The sequence below is a fragment of the Vanellus vanellus genome (genome assembly GCF_965231255.1).
Source record: "Vanellus vanellus genome assembly, chromosome: 6".
In the NCBI taxonomy this organism is placed as follows: Eukaryota; Metazoa; Chordata; class Aves; order Charadriiformes; family Charadriidae; genus Vanellus; species Vanellus vanellus.
The window spans coordinates 59,914,816-59,939,149 of NC_138911.1; positions in this window are offsets into that span (position 1 = coordinate 59,914,816).

The window sequence follows — 24,334 nt, forward strand, 5'->3', positions numbered from 1 at the left end:
GGGATGCTGGGGCTGTCTGAGGTGGTCAGGGAGGGGAGGGAAGGCTGCGAGGAAGGGGGGGTGAGGGATTTTTCTTGTTTTGGGGGGGATTTTAGCCCACTTTGCTGTGTGCCCTGACCTTCCCAAGTGACCCAGCCTCCTCCTTTCTAGCCTTCACCCTAGGCCAGGGTTAAAGCGCTTGGGTGGGATTTGTGGTGCTCTCTGCAGAGGGCCGGGAAGCAGGGTCACACTCAGGATCCTTCCGCAGGATTATCCCATGGCCTGGGGATGTGGGCAGGGGCAGCACTGCCCTTGCCATCAGTCTGCCAGGGCCAACGCAGAGCCTCAAAGAGCATCTGGCACTTGCCCTCGTGTCCGTCAGCCCCCACAGTGGCTCCACTACCTTGAGCAGGAAAGGATTGGTCAGAGCTCAGCACCAGGAGGTTCCCTGCACAAAGACCCTCTCCCAGTCCCTCTGCACCTGAGGTTTCACAGGGATCCCCTTGGTGCCAGGGATATGCCGCTGCTGTGCTCACCCATCACCCGAACCTCCCAGCCCTGGGGACACAGGCAGTAGGGAGTGACACGCTGCTCCTGGTGGTTTGATGTTCTGGCTTTTTTTGGGAACTGCTCTCTGTACATCGCCTCTCTGGCTCTGCACTGGGCTGAAGAGTTGTGTGGTGAGAAACCCATGTCACCCACATCCCCCACGTTGCTCAGGGCAGGGGTTTGGCTGGTCACTTTGAAGTGGTTTGAGCAGCAGAGCTTCACCAGTCACCCCTGTCATTTGAGCTTCTGCCTCAGAGGGTCACCTTCAGGGCTCGATGCTGAAGACAGTGGAAAACAGACGCTCCTTAATTATGCTGCAAGGTCTGAGGAAAGACCTGACATTTGCCAAGGTGCCACCTGCGCTTCCCCACTTTACTTAGTGACTTTGCCAAGGAGATGTGGCAGTGAATGGAGGGCTCGATGGTGAATAAACAGGTAATAGTGAGGATCTGGGACACGCTGACTGGTGCTGGATAGTAAATGTGCATGAGGAGAATCAATCCCAACACCCATGAGACCTCAGAGAGGGCAAGCCACTTGCTGAATGCAAAATGATATAGAAAATTGTGTTTTATTCCCTTTCCTCCTCCCTCCCAAGAGGAGCCTGTCGATGCTGTGAAACCCATCCGTTGATCCCAATATTAACCGGAATAACTTGCACGCACCTTTGAAGCTTTGGTCTCCAGCCCTGGGCTCTGCCAGCACCTGTCTGGGGAGCGATGACCGACCCACGAGTGGGGATGGGTGCGTGTGTGGGATCGGCAACACGACAAAAGCCACCACGGGTAACTCCCCCATAGGGAAACACCCCAGCGCATCGCTGAAGGTTTGATTTTAAGGCTTAAATGTCTGCCTTTACCCCAGCGCCCCATGGTCTCTGCGGGAAGGAGGAGCCGGAGGCATCGCCATGGGCTGAGGGCTCTTGCTCTGCTCCAAGGGCTGGGCTGGGTCCCCCCCAGTCTCCCCCAGTGGCCCTGGGGAAACCCCGGGCTGGGAAGCGTACACGCCTGGTGCCATCTAGTGGCACTAGGACACGAAGAGGGCCACGGCTCTTTTATATTTATTATTTTCATTATTATTATTATTATTATTATTATGGAGTATTACAGGGTGCACAGGTATGCCTGTGTGCCATATCGGTCATGTGGGCTGTGAGTGGCCCCTTTCTAGGGTGGGAGAGACTGGAAGGAAAACAAGAAGTTGGGAATTCTGGTGGAAATAAGGGTGGACAGAACATGTAGATATTTCTGCCAGCCAAATAACCGGCAGTTTTGGGGGAAGATTGCGAAAAAGAGCAATGAGCAGAATTGCCACGATGTGTCCTGTGCTTTATAAAACCAGCTGGAGCCTGCGAGGGCACAGAGGAGAGGTCGAGAGACAGCGCCGTGGAGCTACGGCCGAAGGGACTGGTTGCTTCCCTCTCTGCAGCAGTCGGGGTTCCCGCCACAGTGAAAGGCTTTAGGAAGAGGTTTCAGTTGGCTTAATCTGACCTAAGGCCATATCAGCACCAGAAGACACATTCCTGCTCTCACCCCCGGGTGCCTCCCCACCACCTCTATCACGTTGGCTCTAGGGGTCGGCTCCATGGCTGCGACAGCAAATTAACAGCCAAAATAAATAGCTCCGCATGGGTTCCCCTCTTCTCTTTCCTTCTCAGGGGCTCTGGGGTGGTTACCTCTCTCTGAGCTCCATCTGCCCGCTCCACACCTGCTAACTCTCCTGTCTCCTATTGGCAGCCCAAAGCTTGCGGTTTGCAGCCCACTTGCCCACGGAGGAGCCATTCCCTCGCGGGCAGTTTCCTCGCTGCTGCCCGCGGCATCGCGGCGAGCGTGGGGCTGCGGTGCTGCCTGCACCTGCCTGTTCTGCCCGCCCTGGCTCACGCACCCTGCGTGCGGGCCACCACGTATGGCCCCCACGGGCTCTTCTAAAAAGGGTGCCAGTCAAAATCAATGGGCTGGGTTTAAAACAGCCGCTGGGAAAAGCCCTGTGCTTCAGGGCTGGGACAAAGTATTTACAGGGACTTTTGCAAGAGCAGACTGTCTGGAGTGGTTTGTTATATCATATATCCTTGCAGGTTTTGGAAAAAAATGTAAAGCAAATCTTGGTTCATGGATGTATCAGAGTTTTTCTCCTTCACTGGATTATACTGTCCAAACTTATAAGGATTATACCCTCCAAATTTAGGGGAAGGGAGCATCTTACAAGGAAAGGCTGAGGCACTTGGGTCTTTTTAGAGAAGATGACTGAGGGGGGATCTTACCAATGGTTATAAATACTTAAAGGGAGGGTGCCAGGAGGATGGGACCAGTCTTTTTTCAGTAGTGCCCAGTGATAGGACAAGAGGTAATGGCCACCAACTTGAACATAGGAAGTTCCATCTAAACATGCGGAGGAACTTCTTTACTCTGAGGGTGGCAGAGCACTGGAACAGGCTGCCCAGAGAGATGGTGGAGTCTCCGACTCTGGAGGCATTCAAAACCCGCCTGGACGCTGTCTTGTGCAACCTGCTGTAGGTGACCCTGCTCTGGCAGGGGGGGTGGACAGGATGATCTCCAGAGGTCCCTTTCAACCCCTATCATTCTGTGATTCTGTAACTTCTCCATGCTGATCTTTTGTGCCCAACAAAACAGACTTGTGCTATGCCGAATGATGTAATTTTATTCCCCTCCAGACTGAGGAAGATCTGAATCTCCATTCCCAGACACCAGCTGCGGCTCCTGCTCACGGCTCCGTGGCCCGTTTCGCTCACATCTGCTGGGGGTCTCATCCAGCGTGAGCCAGACTTGGGAGGGAGAGCTGGGTCTGGCGAGGGGAAGGATGAGGCCACGCTGAGGTGTCGCAGCCCAGAAAGGAGCCGCTAAATGTGAGCTCTTCGTTAAAAGTTCTGTGGAAGGGGGAGAGCACTTGTGTGCCCTGGCTGAGGGCTGTGCTCTGCCTGCTGTGAAGCACCCATGTAAAGACCAGCATGGAGGAAGCTTTGGTGTTGCACAAGACTGCATTTTGTGTGTGTCAGTGGCCTCACCCTCGCCGCAGGGTGACGGCAACATACCAGTAGTGGCCTGGTCTGGGTGGCAGCACTCGTCTGTGCGTGCAGCTATGAGCTACGGCCATCCCAGGGCACCCATGTCCCCTCAGGTCTGAGCTGCTCGTCATGCCCGTGGGTGTCCCTGCTGCAGCTCCAGGCAGGGCTGTTTGGATGGAGCAGCCGGAGGTTGGTTTGGGGGCTGGTTTGCCACTGGAGACGGGAAGGCTGAGGGCTGCTGTCTGCCCCGGGGGCTGCTGTCTGCCCCGGGGGCTGCTGTGGAAAGGCAGCAGTGATGCCTGGGCACGAGGCTAGAGGACACACCGCAATGGGGAGGACACAGCCACAACCGCAGTGCTTGTCTGTGGCTTGATCCTGTGCAGGGTGGGGGACGGGAAAGGGCCAATCCTCCAACGTGACGATCGTGACCCCTCTCCTCCATGCTGTGACCTGCCTGCCTAGAGAGATGACTTGAGCGGTTGCTGCTCGGGTAGCTGGACATCTCCTGACCTCCCTGTGGCTTTGCGGCCCTGGAGTGTGCACTGGTGATGCAGAGCCCCCACTGGGGCTGACTTGGCGAATAACCCACATGGCGATGGCTTCGGGGGCCTTATTGTAATCCTATTTCATGACCCTTTAATGATGAACTGTCTTTTGCAAGTTGTCCGGGTGCCCGGGATGTGGCCCTGGGGTGGCTACCAGGACACTGGCTCTGCCGGTTCTCCTTAAGAGCGGCATCACGAAGGGAACTGCAAAGACAGAGACCGCCCCTCTGCCAAGGTGCCACCCTGGGCTGGGGATGCCGCAACCTCCCCTCCCCTTTCACGCATTTCAGCTGTTAATAAGATCTCGTTTTTCGCCTCGTCCCTGTCCCAGCAGCTCCCCTGGCAGAGGGGCCGCTCTCCGCCTCCTGCTCTCGGGCAGACCCCCGCCACGGCCCCGCGTGGAGTCACCTCGTCCCCCCAAAAGCGAGGAGGTCTGGTGGCCCCAGCCCGAAGCCGAGCCGCGGGTCCCCCCCTCGGGATGCCTTTTCTTTGCTGCTGGGGTGTCCCTGTCAGGTTGGGACCCGCCACTAGATGGGGGTAAAACCTGCGGGAACAGCCGCAGCCGCCCGCTGTGGCGGGGCACGGCCCAGGCGTGGGGCCGGCGGGGCTGCGCCCCGTGGCGGGCGGCGGGGAGGGACGCCCGTCACCCCCGGGGGGAGGGAAGCTGGGGACCGCGGTGACCTGCGGCTGCTTTCCTACCTGCTGGGGACACCGGCGTGCAGGGGACACCCGCCACGGTCGGCGGTGGAAGATGCGAAGGGTTTCTGAGCACATGCCCAGTGCTGGGCTGATTCTTGCCCCGTTGCCAACTGGTATCCATTATTCTTAAGCCCAGTCCCATGGTCTGGGGACTGGGGCACCTCTCCTCTGAGGACAGGCTGAGAGATTTGGGGTTGTTCAGCCTGGAGAGGAGAAGGCTCCCGGGAGACCTTATCGAGGCCCTAAAGGGGGGCTACAGGAGAGCTGGGGAAGGACTAGGGCATGTAGCGATAGGGCTAGGGGGAATGGCTTCAAACTAGAAGACAGAAGATTTAAATTAGATATTACAAAGACATTTTTCACTGTGAGGGTGGTGAGGCACTGGCACAGGTTGCCCAGAGAAGCTGTGGCTGCCCCATCCCTGGAGGTGTTCAAGGCCAGGCTGGATGGGGCTTTGAGCAACCTGGTCTGGTGGGAGGTGTCCCTGCATGTGGCAGGGGGGGTGGAACTGGATAATCTTTAAGGTCCCTTCCAGCCTAAACCATTCTATGATTCTATGATTCTGTGGTGTCCCCCCCCGCTTAAAAATGCAGGGGGAAATTCCCTTTTTGCCTCCTGTTTGGAGCACTGCAAGATCACTACCTACTTGTGTCCTGCCCAAACACCCAGTGTGGGCCCTGGGGTGGGTTCCCCGGTCCCCCATCCCTCAGGGGGCTGCAGAGCCCCTCGCCAGCAGCCTCACCCCGCTCTCTCCTGCCAGAGTAACGCAGAGTGGGGCTGAGTGCCGGGAGCAGCTCTGTGCCATGACGGAGGGGCCACTGTGGATGTGCTGCCTTCTCCCACCGTGCTTACACTTATGTCTCCAGTAAAATCCCCACCAGCTCGCTCGACTTTCCTCCCTGGGGCCTCAGCTGCGGCAAAAGCACTGTGCCAGGTCTGTCCCCATCCTGGCCCTGCCCTGTGGCCACATCTCACCCGATCCCAGAGGGTCCCCAGCGGGAGCCAGTTCCGTCCCTGCCCTGGGGAAGGCCCTGCAGCCAAGCTCCCCTGCTGCAGTGGGGCTTGCTCATCCCGGGGCTGCGGCTGTCCTGGCTGTCCCTTGGCCCTGACTCAGCCCTGGGCCCAGTGAACGGCACTTGCTACTGGTGCTTCAGTCTTGGGGAGGGGGGGTCCCATAGCAGGAGTCTGCGCTGCAAGGGGAGAAACGCTGTGAGAAACAGGGTGTGCTAAATTGAAGCCCAAACCTACGGTGGTTTCTTTATAGAGGCTGTGGGATATGGTGGGGAGCTTCCCGCTCTGTTTTATGTCCTGCATGGTCATCGATAACCAGCCTTACCCGCAGCTCCTTCTTGGCTCCTTCTGAAACAAAACAAGCCCAGGCAGGTGGAGTTCAGGCTACGAGTTTATAATTAAAAATAGTCACGACAGAGATGTTTTCCCCAAGACCGCCTGATAGCCACACAGGCCGGGATCGCTGTGTGGGCATAGCGGGAAATGTCTCTGTGGATCAGACACTTGTTGTGGGGAGGGAGGAGAGTTGACAGTGAGTGCAGGAGCCAAGTGCCCATGTCGTGTGGGGCAGATGGGAGCTCGAGGGGAAGAACTCTGGCAACGTTTCCCCTGTTGCCTGCTCGAAATCCAGGGCCTTGGACAAGCATGGAGCTGCCGGCAAACCTTGTGCATTCACAACACGTGAGGAAGCCTTGAGCGAGCAGTTTCCTGAGAGTGACTGGAGAAGAGCTGCCATCACACAACCAGGGCTTGGGATCAAAGCCAGTGTGGAGCTGAATTCCTCCGAAGACAGCCTTGCCTTGCCTTGCCTTCCCCCTATTGTATTTCTTTCCAAAAGCATTTTTCATCTGTTTGAGGGCCAAAATCTTGTCTAGCCACACCGTCTTCCCTAAATTAAGCTATGTTGGCTCCTTGAATGCTTTCTCAGGTGTCATGTTTATGGACCATGAGTTATTATCTCTCTTGTCTTTTGGACTTTGGCGTGCCAAGAGTGGACGCTGTACGGTAGCTGAGCTTCGACGATGACAGATGGAGCGGGAGAGTTTCTTTCCGTGTGGTTCAGGTGTCACTCCTTTTTGCAAGTTGCAGCTAAAGGTTTCCTTTTTGACAGCAATGTGTTGACACAACCGCTTCATGACCCGTCATTACTCCAGAGTGTTTGGGTTTTTGCAGAGTTATTACTGAACGGACAATTTCCTCCCTGTATTTGTGCTGTTGTTTACTTCTGTGTCATTGCTGTATGCTGTTCTTGTTCTGCTTGAATTGCATCCTATTGATTTTATTTTTTTTTCCTAGATAACTGCAAGATCATATCCCGTCCCCTATCCCTGGCCACCATGCTTGCGGTCCCTGAAGCTCTCATAAGCATCCTTTGCATTTCAGCATCCCGATCGTTAATGAGCCTGGCTCAGACCAGACTCCTGGGGACTCACACTCGACACCCCATGCAGTTTTGCTCTGATCATGAATCTCTGTCCAGTTTTGTGCCTGCCTGCCAGGAGCTTTGCGAGAACCCAAGGTCTGTATGCTCAGACAGATGTGCGACGCTGCCCAGACCTGCACCAAGCCACGGCCAGCAGTGACATCCCTCCTGCTCTGCTGCCTCGTCCCTGCTGCCACTGTCAGGGGCAGCGCTTGGCACCAGCAGGCAGCACAGTCCCTACATCACTTATATACACGTATAGTACTTGAGATTGGGTTAAAACCTTCCTAAAGTCAAGATTCCCAACATCTGCAGCTGTTCTACTCTCTGGGAGGAGAAACTCCTGCCATGGAGGGAAAGCAAATAGATTTATGCATCACAAATTTGATTAAAACAATCTTGGTGTATTGCCTTGGTATCATTATCATGCTTAAAACTCTTTAATTCTACCAATATTTTTCCAGGAAATAAGCCCAGGACTTATTCCTCCCCCTCTGTTAAGATCTGCACTGCTTGCCCTTGCCCAGGGAGCCACCTCCCTCTTGGCCATCGCGGTGGATGGCTGTGGGATGGCTTTGACCAATTTTCCAAACACGCTGTGCTGGGACAAGGTAGGTGGATGAAATCCACCTCTGGAAGCCTCTGGTTTATTTAGGCTGCAGTTGGATGCAGAGTTTATTAGCATTATCTTATTTTATTTATTTTTTGTCAGCGTTATTGGCGTGACCATCCTCCACTGCCTGTCCCCCTCCTCCTCCCCAGTGCTGGTGTAGCTGTTGGGGGCCGGGGAGGGGACAGCGGTGGCAGGGGCTGACAGAGGCTGCTTAAGCCAAGGCTGCTGCTGGAGCAGTTGTACCTCCCAGCACTTACAGTTGTGTTCCCCCAGTGCTTCTCATCCCTCGGCACCGGAGTCTGCACTTCGGCTTTCTATTTGCTCCCCAGATGCTTGTGACACAGTTTTACATGAATGTCCTGGAATTTTAATAACTTGTTTTCTTTCTGTAATTCCTTCTTAAACTTCAGGGGATTAAGGAATTTATGGTTCAGCTGAATTCCCATCATGCGGCACATCCTCCTTCTGCACTGGGAGATTTCTTCATGCCTTAAATATTATTTGCTGAGGAGCTGCTGGCTCCTCTAAATTCCACCTTCCCCTTAGACTGACCTGCCCGGGGGTCTCTCCTGTCGCATCTCTGTCTGCTGCAACCTGCCCCCACCCACTTTGTTTTTCCGGCTCCTCCTGTTCTGGGAATTGGCAGCTCTCTGGTCTCCCCATCCCTGGTGCCTACCGTCCTCTGCCTAGGACCCCATCCCTTCTCCCACCCCATGAACATGGGGATGAGAAAAGTGGTGCTGAGCCCTGCACTCGGCACAGGGGTGAGGAGCACTTCCCAAGGCATCAGGGGGGCGGTGGGGGCAGCAGAGCAGGGGCCCCTGGAAGGAAAGGGGGATCTCTCCAAAATAGCAGACTGGGTGGTATAAGAGGTCTGAGAAGGAGGGTAGCCCAGAGGCTGAGGGCAGCCAGGCTGCCTCCAGCACATGAGTGCCTCCCGCACTGCCAGTCTGTGGGGCAGCTCAGGGCTGTTGTGGAACGGGAACTACCCTGAGTGGGTGAACTACAGCTAAATCACTTCTGCAGCTGAGTCTGGGGCTGAAAAGGCTGCAGGATGCCCGGGGAGACCTCGGCACATGGCCCTGGGAAGAGCTGTCAGACCGCAACACTGTGCTTCAGTTTCCATTTCAAAGCTGTGGCACTGCTGCTACGTGCCCTGCCACGTTTTGTCATGTGCGTCCCAGCTGCGGGACGGTGCAGGGGGTTTGTCTGTCCTGTCTCGCTGCAAGGGCCATGCAGGCAAACCCAAGCTGGTCTCCAGCATGCGTGTGTCCTGGTCTTCAGTGGAGGCTGAGCTGCCAAAACCTCTGGGGTTAAGGTGTGTATTTAGGGTTTTCCCTCTCCGATCCCAGCAGAATGCTGAGATTGTATTTAAGGGCTGGAAGGATGCAGGAAAAGCGGTGATTCGGGGAAATCACGTGTCTTCCCAAGCCTTTGGAAACATTCGAAGCTGCCAGGCATGATGCAAGCTCATATTTCTGCATGCCTTAAAGACTGTGTCAAAGCAAGGCTGCAGTTACTGACGAAGGCATAGCACGGCTTGAGTCATTTGGTTGGAAAAGCCGTGCTCTTCCCAGGGGAGCAGCTCCTCCATCCACAGAGAACTGACAGAACTCTGCCCTGGAGGAACAGAACTCTGGTTTCACTTAGACACCATCTGATTTCCATTTTCATAAATGCAGCGATGTTTATGTTTGCCTCAAATGTTTTGCACAATGCTGGACTCCTACAGTTTCAACATCAATGAAATTCGTCTTTTCCTTCGGAGAGGATGCAGCTGGGTACCTCCCTTGTGGCCATAAGTGAGGGTGGGGGACAAGTTCCTCTGCTGGCCACGTTGCCCTGGGGCTGCCAGGCTGCCAGCATGGGCAGGGCAGCACTGATGCACCACTGAGGTGCTGACACTAGACACCAACAGCAAAGGCCATCCTTCACCCTCGGCTGACACCTCCAGCATCTCCCCCAGGGCTGTGCTGGGAGCCCATGTCACGGGGCTTGGAGATAGGGCATCAGCCTGTCCTCTGACAGCCACTAGTTTTGGAAAACCACAGTTGTTGGCCAGAAGGATGTCCACTGAAGTCTTCCACATCTGAAAACACATGCAGGAGAGTGTTGCCCCAGTAATGGACATGTTGTCATTGAGAATGTGCAGCTGAGGGTCTAGACCATGAGAGTGATGAACAGCAGTTGCAGAAGTTGGGCTTGCTTAACCTGGCAGAGGACGATAAAGGACAATTTGATAGCAACCTACAAGAAGGGTGGTTACAACAATGACGGACTCAAACACTTCTCAGTAGCAGCAGCACCAAGGGGAAATGGGCACGGGTTGTGGTTTGGAAAGTTCTGGTTCAACATCAGTGAAAAACTTCTTCCCTAGGAAGTGATGCAGCCCAGAGAGGTAGTGGACTCTCCACTTAGAGGGTTTTCAAGACTTTACTAGGCAAAACCATGGGCTGACCTGAGCTAGTATGGCAAAGGTCCTGGTTTGAATGGGAAGGTGGACTGGAGGGCTCCAGAGCCCCCTTCCAGCAGTGCCATCACCCTGTGAGCCCTGTGGCCAGGCCAAGCTTACTTACAGCTTGAGTGCTCATGTGTGATCATCACTTCTCACCCACCTGAAAGGAAATAGGAGGTGAAGGCTCTGTGGATTTTTTCTGAAGAGTTTGTTCCCAAGCATGGTGTAACAGGGAGGTTGATGGAGCGGAGAGCTGGGGTGAAGAACATTCTTATCCTTCCATAATTTTTAAACATTGACCTATTGTACTAAGAGAAAGGGCAAACAAAGAGAGGAAAAACATAATTAAGACTAGAGGGGTTTGCATCTCCTCAAAGTCAGGAGTCTGTTTTCTTCACCATGCATCACACCGGGATGGGACCAGATGGGACAGACAAAGTCCCTGCCAGGGACCAGATAAGAGCAGAGTGGAAGGATGGGAATTCCCTTGTGCCTCTGGATAGTCCTTCCCAGTCTGAAGCTTGTTGGCATCGAGGACCTACATTTTTGTATTGCTTCCTGGGAAGCGAGGCCTCCCAAGAGCCAGTGGCAAGGATGGAATTTCCCACAAGGCCCTGTGTTCTCAAGGCATTGAACCAAGAAGGGATGCTTGCGTAGGATGTTTGTTCTTGTTGACACGACTGGAGCATAAACACATGTCCTAGCTGCACACAAGGACATGAGGCAGAGCTCCAGGATCCCATGAAACCAGAACTCCACAGTGAAAAGATTTGGGAGTTTTTTGTGAACTAAAGTTGACTTGAATTTATAAGTGCAGTTCCTCTCTTGTAAAGACATTTTCTATATTTAACACAGTATCAGCCTTGTTTGGTTTTTCTGCTGGGTGACAAGAAGAAAGAGCACAGAAGATATTTTTGGGGAAGAACTATGAGAAGACTGATTTACCAATCTGACTTTCCAGACTGCTTTTGAGCTTGAACATGAGCGTGACTGAGGTTTGGCAGTCTGAGGGTGACCTTTCATAGAGCCATTTGCTGCTCGTCCTGAATCTCTGGGCACTACATCAAAATTATTAAAATAAACACAAAATTCAGATAGTATGGAGCCAGATAACACAATCCATGAGCTTCAAACATCTGGGGGAGTGCAGGAACGTGTACAGGGCAGCTGCATGGGTCAAGCCAAACATCTTTCCAGCTCAGCGTCCTCTCCTTCACAGTGGCCAGAATAGATGCCCAGGGAAAGCAGAAGGGAAGGGAGAGGCATGATCCATCCCCAAATACTCTCCCAGACACCAGCAATTTGTGGATTACACATTTCCTGAGCCAGAGCAGTGTTGTATTTAAGAGTCTTCGATGTTGTTTTGTTCCTCCTTCCCCCTCTCCGTCCCTGTCTGGCTACTTTCTGCATACAGCTTAGCTTTTAGCAACCACAGCATCCTGCAGCAGGAGCTTCTGCAGCCTAATTACACACTGCCTGAAAAAAGCTTCATTTTTCCTGTTTTGCGTCTTGCACCTACTGCCTTCATCTGATACCTCTTGTGTAGGAAGAGGCAGTTTTCCTCTTTCTATGCTCTTTAGTTCTCCATTGTTTTGCAGACTCCCATCCTCGGTTGTCCCATTTCCAGCCTGGAGAGTCCTGTCCTGCTCACCCAGAAGCTCTGCCATGTCTTTGCTAACCCCACGCCTCTGCTCTGGACTTTCTGCTCCTCTGCTAGCACCTCTTTGAGATGGAGGGACCCAAACTGTGCACAGTCCTTGAGCTGGGGCTGCCATGAGTTTTTGTTATGGCATAATTTCTTGTTCTGGATCTGTTCGCTTATTTCTCTCTTATTAACTCCTCGCATTTAATTTGAGTTTCTTCTCTTTTCCTTGCATTAGGTAACATTTCCACAGAGCTATCTCCCCAGGGTCTCATTTGGCTCCCCTGTTTTGTATATAAAATGAGGATTTTGAATCCCTTTGCATAGATCTCTGCCGCTTGAACACCTGCTTACTCAGCATCATAAGGTTACCCTCACTGCCATGAGTCATTTGGTATCATCTGCAAAAGCTGTCACCTGCCTGATCACCCTTGCTCTGGTTCCTGCAGCGACCTCAGCACAACCCTGCATGGAAGCACACCCCTCCAATAGGAAAATTGCTGCTTATTTCCCGTCTTTGCTCTGTTACTCATCCCTGTGAGACCTTCTCACTCATCCTATTGCTTCCCAGGTTCTCTTAGAGCCTTTGGCAACAGCTTCTCAAATGCCTTTTGGAAACCTCAGTAGGCTACAACAACCACATCTCCTCTTTGCTCTCTTGCTCACCCCCTCCAAGAACACCAGTGGCTTTGTGAAGTGCCATTTCTCCTTGCCAAGCAAGGCTGGCTCGTCACTGGTGCATCACCATCACCATGAGAAAGGTGAGAAAGGCACCTGCCGGGTGCCGGTGCCACCTGATGGGAGGAGGCCAGGTGCTGTGGGTGTCTTCCAGGTTACCTGGAAAAATCCAAGGGCTGCCCTTGCCACAGGGTCTGTGCCTGCTGCCATGCATACCCCATGCCAGAGGGAGCCTGCCCACCCCTGCCCCTGTGAGGAACCCTTTTTGGACACGGGGCCACAGTGCAAAGGGGGTACCGCTGCTTCATGCTTCTCCAAGGCCCACCCAACAGTTTTGCATTGGTTGATGCAAAGCATCCTTCCCATTTGAATCTGGCACGGAGACATTTTTGCCAGTTTTCCTAAGGCTTTTGCATGTGTCTGTCCAAGCGTATTGCACACTCCTCCTTTCTCCATCCCCATGTTACATTTGAGCTGTGTATCCCAGGGCACAGGGTTGCCTCCTTGGGTTCCCCAAGGTTTTGAGTTTTGGCTCGTAAGAACCACAGAGAGGCAGCTGGGGACATGCTGCTGCCTTACACCAGGGATGTCCCAGCTGCCGCCTGGAGGACAGCCCATGGGGAGAGTCCGCTGCACCTGTGATGATGACCTTCCTCCTTCCTTCTGGTAACCCTGGAGGTTGTTCACTCAGTTTCAAACAAACAGGATTTGAAGCTAAAGCCGGAAGCACAGAGAGGGGGCCCCAGCTTGCAGACCCTGTTGGGAGATGCTTTTTTTAAAATTGGAAGATCAGTCTCTGAGGGAGATGTTGTGGCAGGCAGGAAGGATGCCTGTGGAAGAGACACAGAGATGGCGACTAAGGAAAAAAACTCAAATGCTTTTCTGGGGTTACTTAATGGTAAAAACAGTTGTTCTAGTTGCTATGGGGAAATGACCCAGTCGTGAGTGGGAGGGGGTGCATGTGTTTGGGGATGCCATTCATGTGACAGTCATCCTCTCCCGGTGTGCCCCGCGTGGGGCTGGACTCTGGTTGCTGCTGGTTTACAGCAGTGCAAAGCCCACGCGTTCAAGGGAGGCCCTCTGAAGCAAGATGCAGTCAGCTTCGGATACAGGAAAGCGATTTAAAATGTCAGATTTCTGGGAACACCCAGAAGCAAAATTATCCTAAAAGTGTGGAGTTCCTTCAGGTGGCTCCCGGGGATCTGGACAGATGTGGAGGCGGGCAGCTGCCTCGGGACACAGGGTGCAGTTTGGGTTATTCCCTCAGCGTGTTGCCCAGCCTGGCGTGGCTGATGCGTTCTCCTTGGCCAAGGAGACTTTTATCTGTCCCTTCCTTTCCATGGGGTAGGTAAAAACTTGCATGTTCCACTTTGCAAAAGATAATTTACAAGTGAAGTAAAACCTGTAAGGCTGTGATACTCACCCCTCAGCCAAATTGACCCCTTGCTGGAATACACCAAAGTGCTTCAGGAAGAAAAATTCTTCCCCAAAACATACTAGCTGGCTGTAGCTAATCTTTTGAGGAAAAATATAGTGTTTCAAGACCTAACAGCCTTCCACACCCTTGTCCTTTCCCAGCGCAGACAGCTGGAGTGTGTTTCCTGGCCTACACGGCCAATTAACCTGTGTTGATTGCGTTGCAGGTTCGGCTTGTGTGCAGCAGGACGGGGATGCTGCAGCCATCCCGGCTTAATGTGAACAGACACCACCAGGGAAAATGGAAAACTTGCGGTTAAGTCCCAGGGTAATAGTTCACCGGCTTTGCTCGAGGTCAGAGACTTTCAGATAAAGAAGTGAAAAGAGTGAAATGGGTTGAGGCAATAAATAGGGAAACTCATGCTTCCCTATAGGAAATTATCCACTGAGCAGTCAGTGACAGTGACACAGGGAAAGTACAGGGGAAGTAAACTGTTGTGGCAGAGCTACGGGCTCATTGTGATAAAGAGAGATTGCAAGACTTTTACACACTCCCATTCCCGTGTCCATCATTTCTGTTATTACCTGGATATGACTGTTTTTAAAGCTGAAGATTGGCTCTTTGGGAGGCCTCAGGCACGCAGCAGGGGGATGTAGGGCAGCAAGTGCAGAAGGAAAATATTATATCTAGGTCCTTCTGCATGGGCAGTGGGGTGTAGTTGACCCTGCCGGAGCAGGGACTGCTTTTTCAGGTTGACTCTCCATTTCGCACGCAGACCCCATTGCACATCTGGTCACAGATGATGATAGAGGTGCTGGGAAGACAGGAGATGAACAGGGATGGTGGCAATATATAGTAACAGCATCATCTGATAGAAGTCCTGGAATGACTATGGTCCAATACAACTGGAACCATCCATGTAGTGTGTGATTAAATGGGTTTGTATTATTCATGAAGTGTCCATTCCTCACGCACACTGCTATTCTTGCCACATAAGTTTTGTAACAGTTAAAGAAAAAAAAGCAAACCACCCCTGCAAACAAAACCCAGCCATTAGCAGTGGCCAGGGAAGGAGTGCAGGACTCGGGCATGTCTGCAGTGCTCTCTGCCACGTCCAGCCCCCAGCAGCATCCCAACGCAGGGACTTCCTGAGCCACAGCTTGCATCTTCTCGCTGGCATCTTTTGCATTACGACACTGTAAGTATTGCAAAATAGATGCCAGAAGGGAGGATGACAGGAGACTCCTCCACATCCAAACTCACTGCCTTAGCCTGATTGAAAATCTAAGCAGGTCTGGTGGCCGAAGGGTGCATGGGGACCTTTGGGCCTGGGCTCAAGTGTGTGTCATGCTGTAGGCTCGCCACGTGTGTCCAAGGGTCGGTCGCGTCTGTGTTTCATCTCCTGGTCTGTAAAATGCAGGACAGATCTTTTCCCTGGCACAGAGAGAGGATAAATACTCAGCACTGGGCTGTGACCCCGGGCACAAGGGCCATCTAAATACATGGCTGTTCCAAGGAGGAACAAAGGCCAACTGCCTCTTCTGCCAGTGAAACCACAGCGTGGGTTGTCAGTGAGAGCCTGATGTGATTTCTGCAGGGTTGTTGCTACACATCTGGTCTGAAAAAAAGTGCAGCCTGCTTCTTTAAGAATTTTTTGACTCGGCTCGATTTCATTTACATTGCAAACTGAAGCATGTTTCAGTGGCAGCAGGGAAGCGCTTTGCACTGGGACGTGGAGCTGGCAGCACGCTGCAGCAAAGGCTCTTAAGCCCGGTCCTGTCCAGTTTATCTACACGCTTAAATCTATGCAGAAACAAAGGACTCAAAAAAATTGTGTGGTTAAAACTGAGTACAGGTATAACGATATGGACTGTATTATATTAACTCAACTTACAGGTTTTTGACTGAATTACACAGGCTGTTTGGGTTTGATTTCTCCCAGCCACTGTTAACTTAATGAGACTTGAGATTGCTCAAAGTTCTCTTGCCAATGCTTTCCTGTAATGAGAGATAAATTAAAGCAAACAAACCCAAAGCAAAGCAAACACAATTCAATCGCGTGGAGGAAAGCCAATAAAAATAACGCCTGATATCCTCATTTTTTTTTGCTTGATGTGGGCTGCCCTGGCGGACGCACACTGCGGCTGTGTGAGCTGGACCGGGGCACGGTGAAATCTGTGCATGCTGCTCTGCTGGAGATGCTCAACAGCTCCACTTATATTTGAAAAGCAGGTTCGGCTGGGCACCGAGCCAGCCTCACACACCACAGCCTCTTCCCCCAAAAGTGCTGGGCTAGAGCGCGTGTTGGACGGGAAAAAGAGTGAGAGAGCAGAGGGCAGAGGAAACATGAGAGCGAGGACTCATAGGGCATGTGCATTCCTGAGCTGATGAAATCGCCATCTGTCTCGCTTCTGTGCAGAGTAAACACAGCACCCACGGTCCCGTGGTGGAGGCTGGAGGGAGGCTGAGGACAGCACTTGCCCAGCTGCTGGTCTGATGGATGCTCAGCCGGCACGGGCTCCCTGAGCGCCTCTGTGGTCTGTTTGCCCACGATGATCTCCCTAGGTAGCTCTCGGGAGGAGCATTTTTTAACCAAAGGTGCTGATGAATTACCTGTCTCCTACATGTAATAAGTGAGAAAGGCCAATCTGCTTTCCAGAGTGACCATGTCCCCTCTGAGACTGACGCCTCCTGGCTTCAGCAGGCAGCTTGGTGCACCCCTCTTCTTGCACAATCTTCACCCCAGACCTGGGCAAGATGCACTCTGAGCTCCCACAGCCAGCTCCCCACGCTGCACAAACACACCCCGTCCCTTGTTTTCCTTTCCCTCCTGGCTCAGGCAGGTTGTTGGCAGAGGTAACTGAGATAACAGCACCCGTCAGGGCCAGGTGGCGTTGGAGGTGGCTGATCCCCACTCCATCAGCTGGTGTCACACGTGGCTGGTGGTCATCAGAACTGCTGGAGCAGGATCAATGGTCACTGGGAGCAGCGCCCTGGGTGCCCCAGCAGACACAGCTCAGCATATTTCTGGCTTGGTGTAAGTCAGGGGCACTTCTGTCCTATGGCTCCAGCGTTGTGCAATGCATGTGAACGCTCTCTTGTTCTGCAGTCACCTCCCTCAGAATCACAGAATGGTGAGGGTTGGAAGGGACCTCTGGAGATCATCTAGTCAAACCCCCCTACCAGGCGAGTTTTGAATGTCTCCAGAGTGGGAGACTCCACCACCTCTCTGGGCATCCTGTTCCAGTGCTCTGCCACCCTCAAAGTAAAGAAGTTCCTCCTCATGTTTAGATGGAACTTCCTATGTTCAAGTTTGTGCCCATTACCTCTTGTCCTATCGCTGGGCACTACTGAAAAAAGACTGTTCCCATCCCCCTGGCACCCTCCCTTTGAGTATTGATAAGTGTTGATAAGATCCCCCCTCAGTCTTCTTTTCTCTTGACTAAAAAGACCCAAGTCCCTCAGCCTTTCCTGTAAGAAAGATGCTCCAATCCCCTCATCATCTTTGTAGCCCTTTGCTGGACCCTCTCCAGCAGTTCCCTGTCCTTCTTGAACTGGGGAGCACAGAACTGGACACAGCACTCCAGATGTGGCCTCACCAGGGCAGAGTAGAGGGGGAAGATAACCTCCCTTGACCTGCTGGCCACACTCTTCTTGATGCACCCCAGGATGCCATTGGCCTTCTTGACCACCAGGGCACATTGCTGGCTCATGGTCATCCTGTTGTCCACCAGGACTCCCAGGTCCCTTTCCACTAAGCTGCTCTCCAGGAGGCGACCCCCTAACCTGTACTGATGCATGGGGTTATTCCTCCCCAGATGCAGTACCCTACACTTGCCCTTGTTGAATTTCATTAGGTTCCTCTCCGCCAAACTCTCCAGCCTGTCCAGGTCACACCGTATGGTGGCACAGCCTTCCAGCGTGTCAGCCACCCCTCCCAGTTTTGTGTCATTTTGTGTCTCCTTCCTAATGTGCAGCATTTAGACATTTTTGTCTGGCTACAAGAGATGATTAGTGGTGCTTGGTGACCTTCATTAGTGGCATCACTTGAATTCAGCTGGATGAAGGACAAACAACGATGGGAGAGCAGACACATGCTGAGCAACACACTCCTCTGCCATAGAGAAAATGCCTTGATCTGGGCAGATAGCAGCTAAAATGGAAGCTAGGGAAGAGGTCTGGCCGGGCAGCTCAAGAAGGCCCTGTTTTCTGGAAGGTGTGGCTGAAGGCGGAGTTGAGTTTAGGACAAGATGCTGTTGTTTGTGGGACAGGTTGCTTACAGACTGGTGAAGGTGTATCTGCATGGCTGTGGTTCCTGTGGCCCAGGGGCAGAAGAGGTCAGGGCAGGGTGCTTCCTCCTCCAGGTTCCTCCTGTTATTTAGCCAAATTTTGGCTCTGCACACACTGCTGCCTGAAACTTCCCCCTTGAAAGCATTTTGGCCTCAGATTGGCTTCTGTGTGCAGCACAGCTGTGGCTGACAGCACCGAAGCTTTGCAGATTGATGAAGAAATCCTGGCTGAGAAAGGAAACCTCTGCTTCAGGTTGTGGAAATACCGGACCGTTTCTTGGCATGCAGGAGGGAAATAATCCATTCTCTGCTTGTTTTTTTCCAAGAGAAGTGAAACTGCATTAAGAACTGTTGACCGTGCAGAAAGGCAGGAGAGTCAGATGGTCTGAACCTCGACAATGTATCATCTGTCACCGATGGTGCTCATGTTACCTTTGGTGACGGTTGCCCTGCCTACAGATCAATGGAAAACGAGTATTTGCTTCTAGCTAATTGCGTCACTGCCAAATATAGAGACACATGTCCTAAGCCGGTCATCATCTGACCTTGAAAGCTGTGTCTCTCTGGCTTTCAGTCGCAGCTGTGACGTCCCTTCCCATGGCCATGTCCAAGCACTTGCCCTCAGTTCGTGCTGCATACCAGAGAGCCCTTGAAGCCCCCAGGAGGTGCCTTTGCTGCCCTCACGTGTCATGCCCATGGCTAGGAGTATTTGGGGAAGCTGGAGGACTGCATTATGGTGCTTCAGCCCTGTTTGTGGGTTTGCTGTGTCTTTGGGGGAGGAATGCCATGGTCTGTTGGGACAACCCATTGCTACCCAGTCACCTCACGCTGCAGTCACCCAAGCCAGGTTAAAGTAAGAGCACAAACACAGCCAGGTGTTCATAATGTGTTCTTCCACCTGAGAGCACCATTGCAAACGCTCATGAGAGGTGCAAATGAAGACATGGAAGATGCGTAAGCGTTGCTGCTGGCACTAATGCTACCCCAGCCAGGCTCCCCACCTCTTCCCGCCCCTGCGCGCTGGCTTGTGCCCCTTGGGAGCCTCTGCAGAGGCAGCATTTAAAAGACCTTTGTTCAGAGACCAGGTCTAGGTCCCCCTTCCTGGTGCTGGTGTCAGATCACCCTCTCCTCCCATGGCACAACCATCCTCCTCTGGCCTCAGCCCAGGACATCCACGCAGGTGCCATCTTCCTTCTGGGAACTCTCCCCACTCCCTCCTTATCCAGGAGCCAGGCAACCACTTGATTACAGCAGCAATTTCCCATCCTTACGTACGTAGGCAGGGACTCCCCCCCTGCAGCGACTGTCCCACAAACAGTTCTTTGCTGCCCGGACAGGTGACACTGTCCCCGGCCCCCGGGGTGACTTCTCAGCCTATCCCAGGGAGAAACACCTTCACCAGATCTCACAGGTTGTCCTGCAGTGGGTGCTGGTGACATGCAGGTGAAGCACCTAAACAGAGCATGTAGCTCGTGAGAGGTTCCCGAGATCAGACACATCAGCCTCTGGGGGCTGATGCCCGCCCTCGTCCTTCTGGGCATACCCTGCATGTGTCTGTCCTTGTCTACCAAAAGCTTCAGAATTCAGGGAATTCAGAATTCCAGAATTCCCAAATTGTCAGTCCTGAGTATTGGAAATTGAGTAAGATTGTAATTTTGTACATTAGGTGGGTCTTGACAGCTCATAAACCTGGAAAAGACAGAGAAGACCTCTGCACGTTATTTGCATTTCTTTCTTAATATGTCAAAGCTGCTACAACATTGTGAACTTGCATGACCGGAAGTTTCCAATGTTTTCCTTGAAGAGAAAGTTACCAGAAGGAATAATGACCAAAGCCCCCACTGGAACTTGTCTAAGCACACGCTGTGGCAGAGTGTGGGAAGAGGAAGGGGGATTTCACACATTGGCATAACCAGCTTTTGGATACTAGACTTCACGGTTTGAGTTTGCCAAACAAAATACCCTCATTTGGCCACTTTCCATGGAGAAAAATGTTGAATTTCCAGAACACAGTGTTCTTTGAAGGGCTGAAACTGGGCAAAAGGCTGGATACAGAGCATCTGTAAGAAAAACAGTTGTTATGGTGGTAGCATCGGTGTGGCGGCACTGCGTGCATGTGTGATGCAGGAGTCTTAGACTAAGAAATGATCCAAGCAGCCATTACTACTCCACGTATTAGCTCTCAAAAACCTATAGATTTTGTTGCTTCCATTTCTGTCTTGAAATCATCCCCCTGAAGAATGTTTTTTGTGTACAGAGAGAGGTAAACAGGTTGCAGAAATCTGCTGTGTGTTGATTCTCTTAATGATAATTTGCACGTTAACATGGAAGCATTGCTCAAGTACTACTGAAAGCAGACATTTGTTTTTCAAGTCAAACTATATAGAAATGTATGAAAACGGGCGGTTAGTATCATTCTGAATAATAAATTGGAGCTTGTGGTATTGAGTTGTTCATATGAGATAGCAGAAAAGAAGGAAGAACGTCATACCTGGATAGAAATAGTGTTATTTTGTACAGAAAGAGGGTTTTGTACAGAAAGAGCGTTACACGGAGAGATGGACTTTTGCCCCCTGCCCATAGGGGACACGGAGGGTGAGGTTTTGAGGTAGATGGAAGGAAGGTGGAACCTTTTCTTTTCTTAACTGTGGTTTCTACCCAAGAAAAGTTGGCTGAAGAGGCTGCTCTGGATGGCAGATGAATCTGGTCTTCCTTCAAAAGCTGCTATTGATTTCACGCTGTACGTGCTGATCTGACAAAATGTTCCCCAAGCAAATGCAATCTGAGCTCCTTGAGAGAGGCTTCATAAAGAAATCAAATCAAACAAAAATGGGAGCTTGGGCAGTTCATGCATTCCACAGTAATACTTTAGTCTTTGTGATATTTTAATGGATCAGAAGGGGATGCTGAGCTGCACAGTTAAACAAAGACCAACAAAAGACTTTTGAGCCCAGCCAGAGGCATGACAGGTACTTGAAGGCTGCTCTCCCACCTTCTCAGTTTCTACTTCTGCAGCCTGGCTTCTCTAGGGCACCTCCTGCGTTTCTTTTCCTGATAAACAGCGAAGGTTATCTGGATTACTGCTCGTGTTGTGTTTTGCCAGCTCCAGGTTTTACAGTGTTACCTGTGAGATCTTCGAAAGCTGCCAAGGTTCTTCCAGGAGGAGGTCTAGCCCACCCAGCGTGTGCAAGAGTTACCCGGGTTTGATTCGTCCCACTTCTTCAGTAACTTCTATGGGTCTCTTTGCCCTGTGAGATCACAGGACTGGTCTGTGGGTCCTACCTGCCTCTATTGAGTTACCCCAAACCCCGTGATCCCTTGGAGGTGGAAAGGGATGCCCCTTCCCAAGCATCCCGGGGGGAGGGACACAGGGCTGCCCACAGCTGCTTTCTCCAAACCACCTGTGCCCAGGCAGGACAGCAATGACACCTCTGAATGGAATACGGCCTCTGCAGATGATGTTCCCTTCACACCTGCTTCCTGACCAAGGGACCTTAAGGATGGTGGGGTCCAGGGGTGTCTGCACACGCTTGTCACAAGCAGGTGGCTGCCAGGATCCTGCGGGGTCAAATGCCTCTCTTGGGGCATTGGAAATACCTCTGTCACTCCCCACTTGTTAAACAGAGGGAGTTGGTAGCTTTGACCAACCTTTTTGGGTCTGCATAGCCCCACGTGGATTGCAAAGGGGCTGTGTCACAACACACGAAGTTGGGGTTGGGACCTTGCCAAAGACAAGGGGTCTGCTGTGCAAGAGCATGAAGGTGACCGTCCCTGCCCCACAGCTTAGATGGCTGTCACCACTTCTTGTGGCCATGGTGTAGGGTAGAGGGGACTGCAATGGTACCAAAGAGCAGAAACAACCCTCCGTTAACTATGACATAGCACTGTTAAATTTATACTGATATTTTATCTAATCTGTGCACTTGATTTAGATCTCAGGCTGTGCTGTTCTTGCCAGTGGGACTTGGGGGTTGGCCTCCAGCCTTTGTGATATGGTTCCAGCCTTTGGGATAGGGCTCCAAAGCTCTCAAAGTCTCCAGGACCAATATTGTTCTACCCCAGAGTTTGTTATAATCTCCTCCCTTTCAGAATTAATCTCTCTCCATCACAGCCATTCCAACACTAATGAGTACTTTTGAGAGCTCAGCTTTTCTGTTAAATGATAAGTTTTCCTCTTTTATTAGTCCATTAGGAAAGTTATTACAGCTCAAGTGCTCTGTCCTTTTTGGATGAAAACTACTTAGATAAATAGCAATTAATTCCTCCTCCTCAAATGATGCCCTTCCCAGGTGCTGGTACGTGATGTGCCCTGGTATGTCCCATCTGCTGAATAAAGAGTGGGAAGATTAGGAGAACATGGTCCAAGGGCACTACTTGGAGGGGAGTGCTTGGAGGGGAGCTGGGGATTTGTGGAGGTGTGGAGCAAAGATTTGTGGAGAGGTGAAAGTAACAACTGAAAACATCTGAGGGGACAAGACCCCATGAAGACATGAAAAATGGTTTTGTAGGGAAGCCTCCAAGTTGGTTAGTTCAAAAGGATTTTTTTTTAACCTGATTTCTAGAGGAGGAAACCCTGGGTAGCAAGGAGGAATGGTGTCCAGCAGTAGGAACATTTACTTCACAGTAGCCTTAAAAACTTCCTATTGCTTTAAAAAAACACAATTAACCTTTCTTCAGTAATGTGCACCTGAACAGCCTGATGTGTGCTTCTGCTCCATCGCATTTCCTCTGGTCTCCCCCTGGGAGGTGAGATTCGCCTCCTTCCCCAGCAGTGCAGAGTTGCACCTTTGCTAAGGGGGAAATCTGTGGTTGCTGCACTGATGAGTAATTCTTCAAATCCCCCGACATTAGCTGCTACCCCTATTATTGCGGCTACAGTAGAGCTATTTTGTATTTCAAGGCTATCAGTGTGGGTGGTGTGGCCACATCCTCTTTTAAGTCATGCAGGAAGGCAGCAATTGCTGCTCCATGCGTTGCCGGGCTTCACGGTCTCTTCCCACTGGATTGGGGTTTCCAGGTTTGCTCGTATTAAAGTTCACACCAGCTAAACTAAATACAAGATTTATAAATGGAGGTCAGCAAATTGCTGCCACACCCTTTGTGAATGTGTAATTGCAGGTGCTTTACATCAATTAGTAGGTGAGGAACTGTGTCACCTGTGCATGTCAATGAAGCCAGGACTGTCCACACGGAAATGCAGGCTGGATTTGGAAAGGCCCAATTACCAAAGTGCTTTGGTCTAGTCTGTCTCTCTTAAAATCAGCACATCAATAAATCCTATGGCCTTTAGTCCAGTGCTGTTATGTCTCAGGGGATCCTGGTGAGAAGATCCAGCTTCAAACGTGAGGCATTGCAGGCGTTCTAGTTTGTTAACTCCAGGTCTGGAGACCCCAAAATTTCTCAGCAGGCTCTAGCAGAAGGTTTCTGCTTATCTTTTTTCATCATGTCCACACCTGGGAGGGGTCCAGGAGATCTCTGGTTGGTTTTGGCTTCCCCTGCAGCAAGGACAGAGCTTCCCCAGGTGCCATCAGGGACTTGACGTGCAGCAGATAGCTCCTGCGGGAGCAGAGGAGGAGAGTAATGCCTCGGTCCACCCTTTGGCACACTGTGCTTTGCGTCCCTGTGTCTTTTGCACAGCAGCTTGCCAGTCTGCTGCCAAGTGATGGAAGTGCCTGGTGGGATGGATGGGCAGGGAGCAAGGAGTGTGTGCGCGTGCATGTGGGAGTTCAGTCCATGTCCAATGTGGTGGCTGATGCAGGCTGATGTCCTGGTGGCACTGATGACAACCGACTTGGTGAGCTGGTAATGCCACAGCGACTGTGCCCAGGAACCAAATTTCTTAACTGTTTTATAAAGCTGATGTTATTTTTTTTTTAATCTTGGCTATCTGCTCTGCCTCCAAGGAGGGGCAGACATCAACATCAGCAGAGGTTGCGTGATAAAAAAAAATCCAGCCATACTGACCGCAAAATTTTATTCAGTTATTTTATAGGAGTCCTATTTATCAGTATT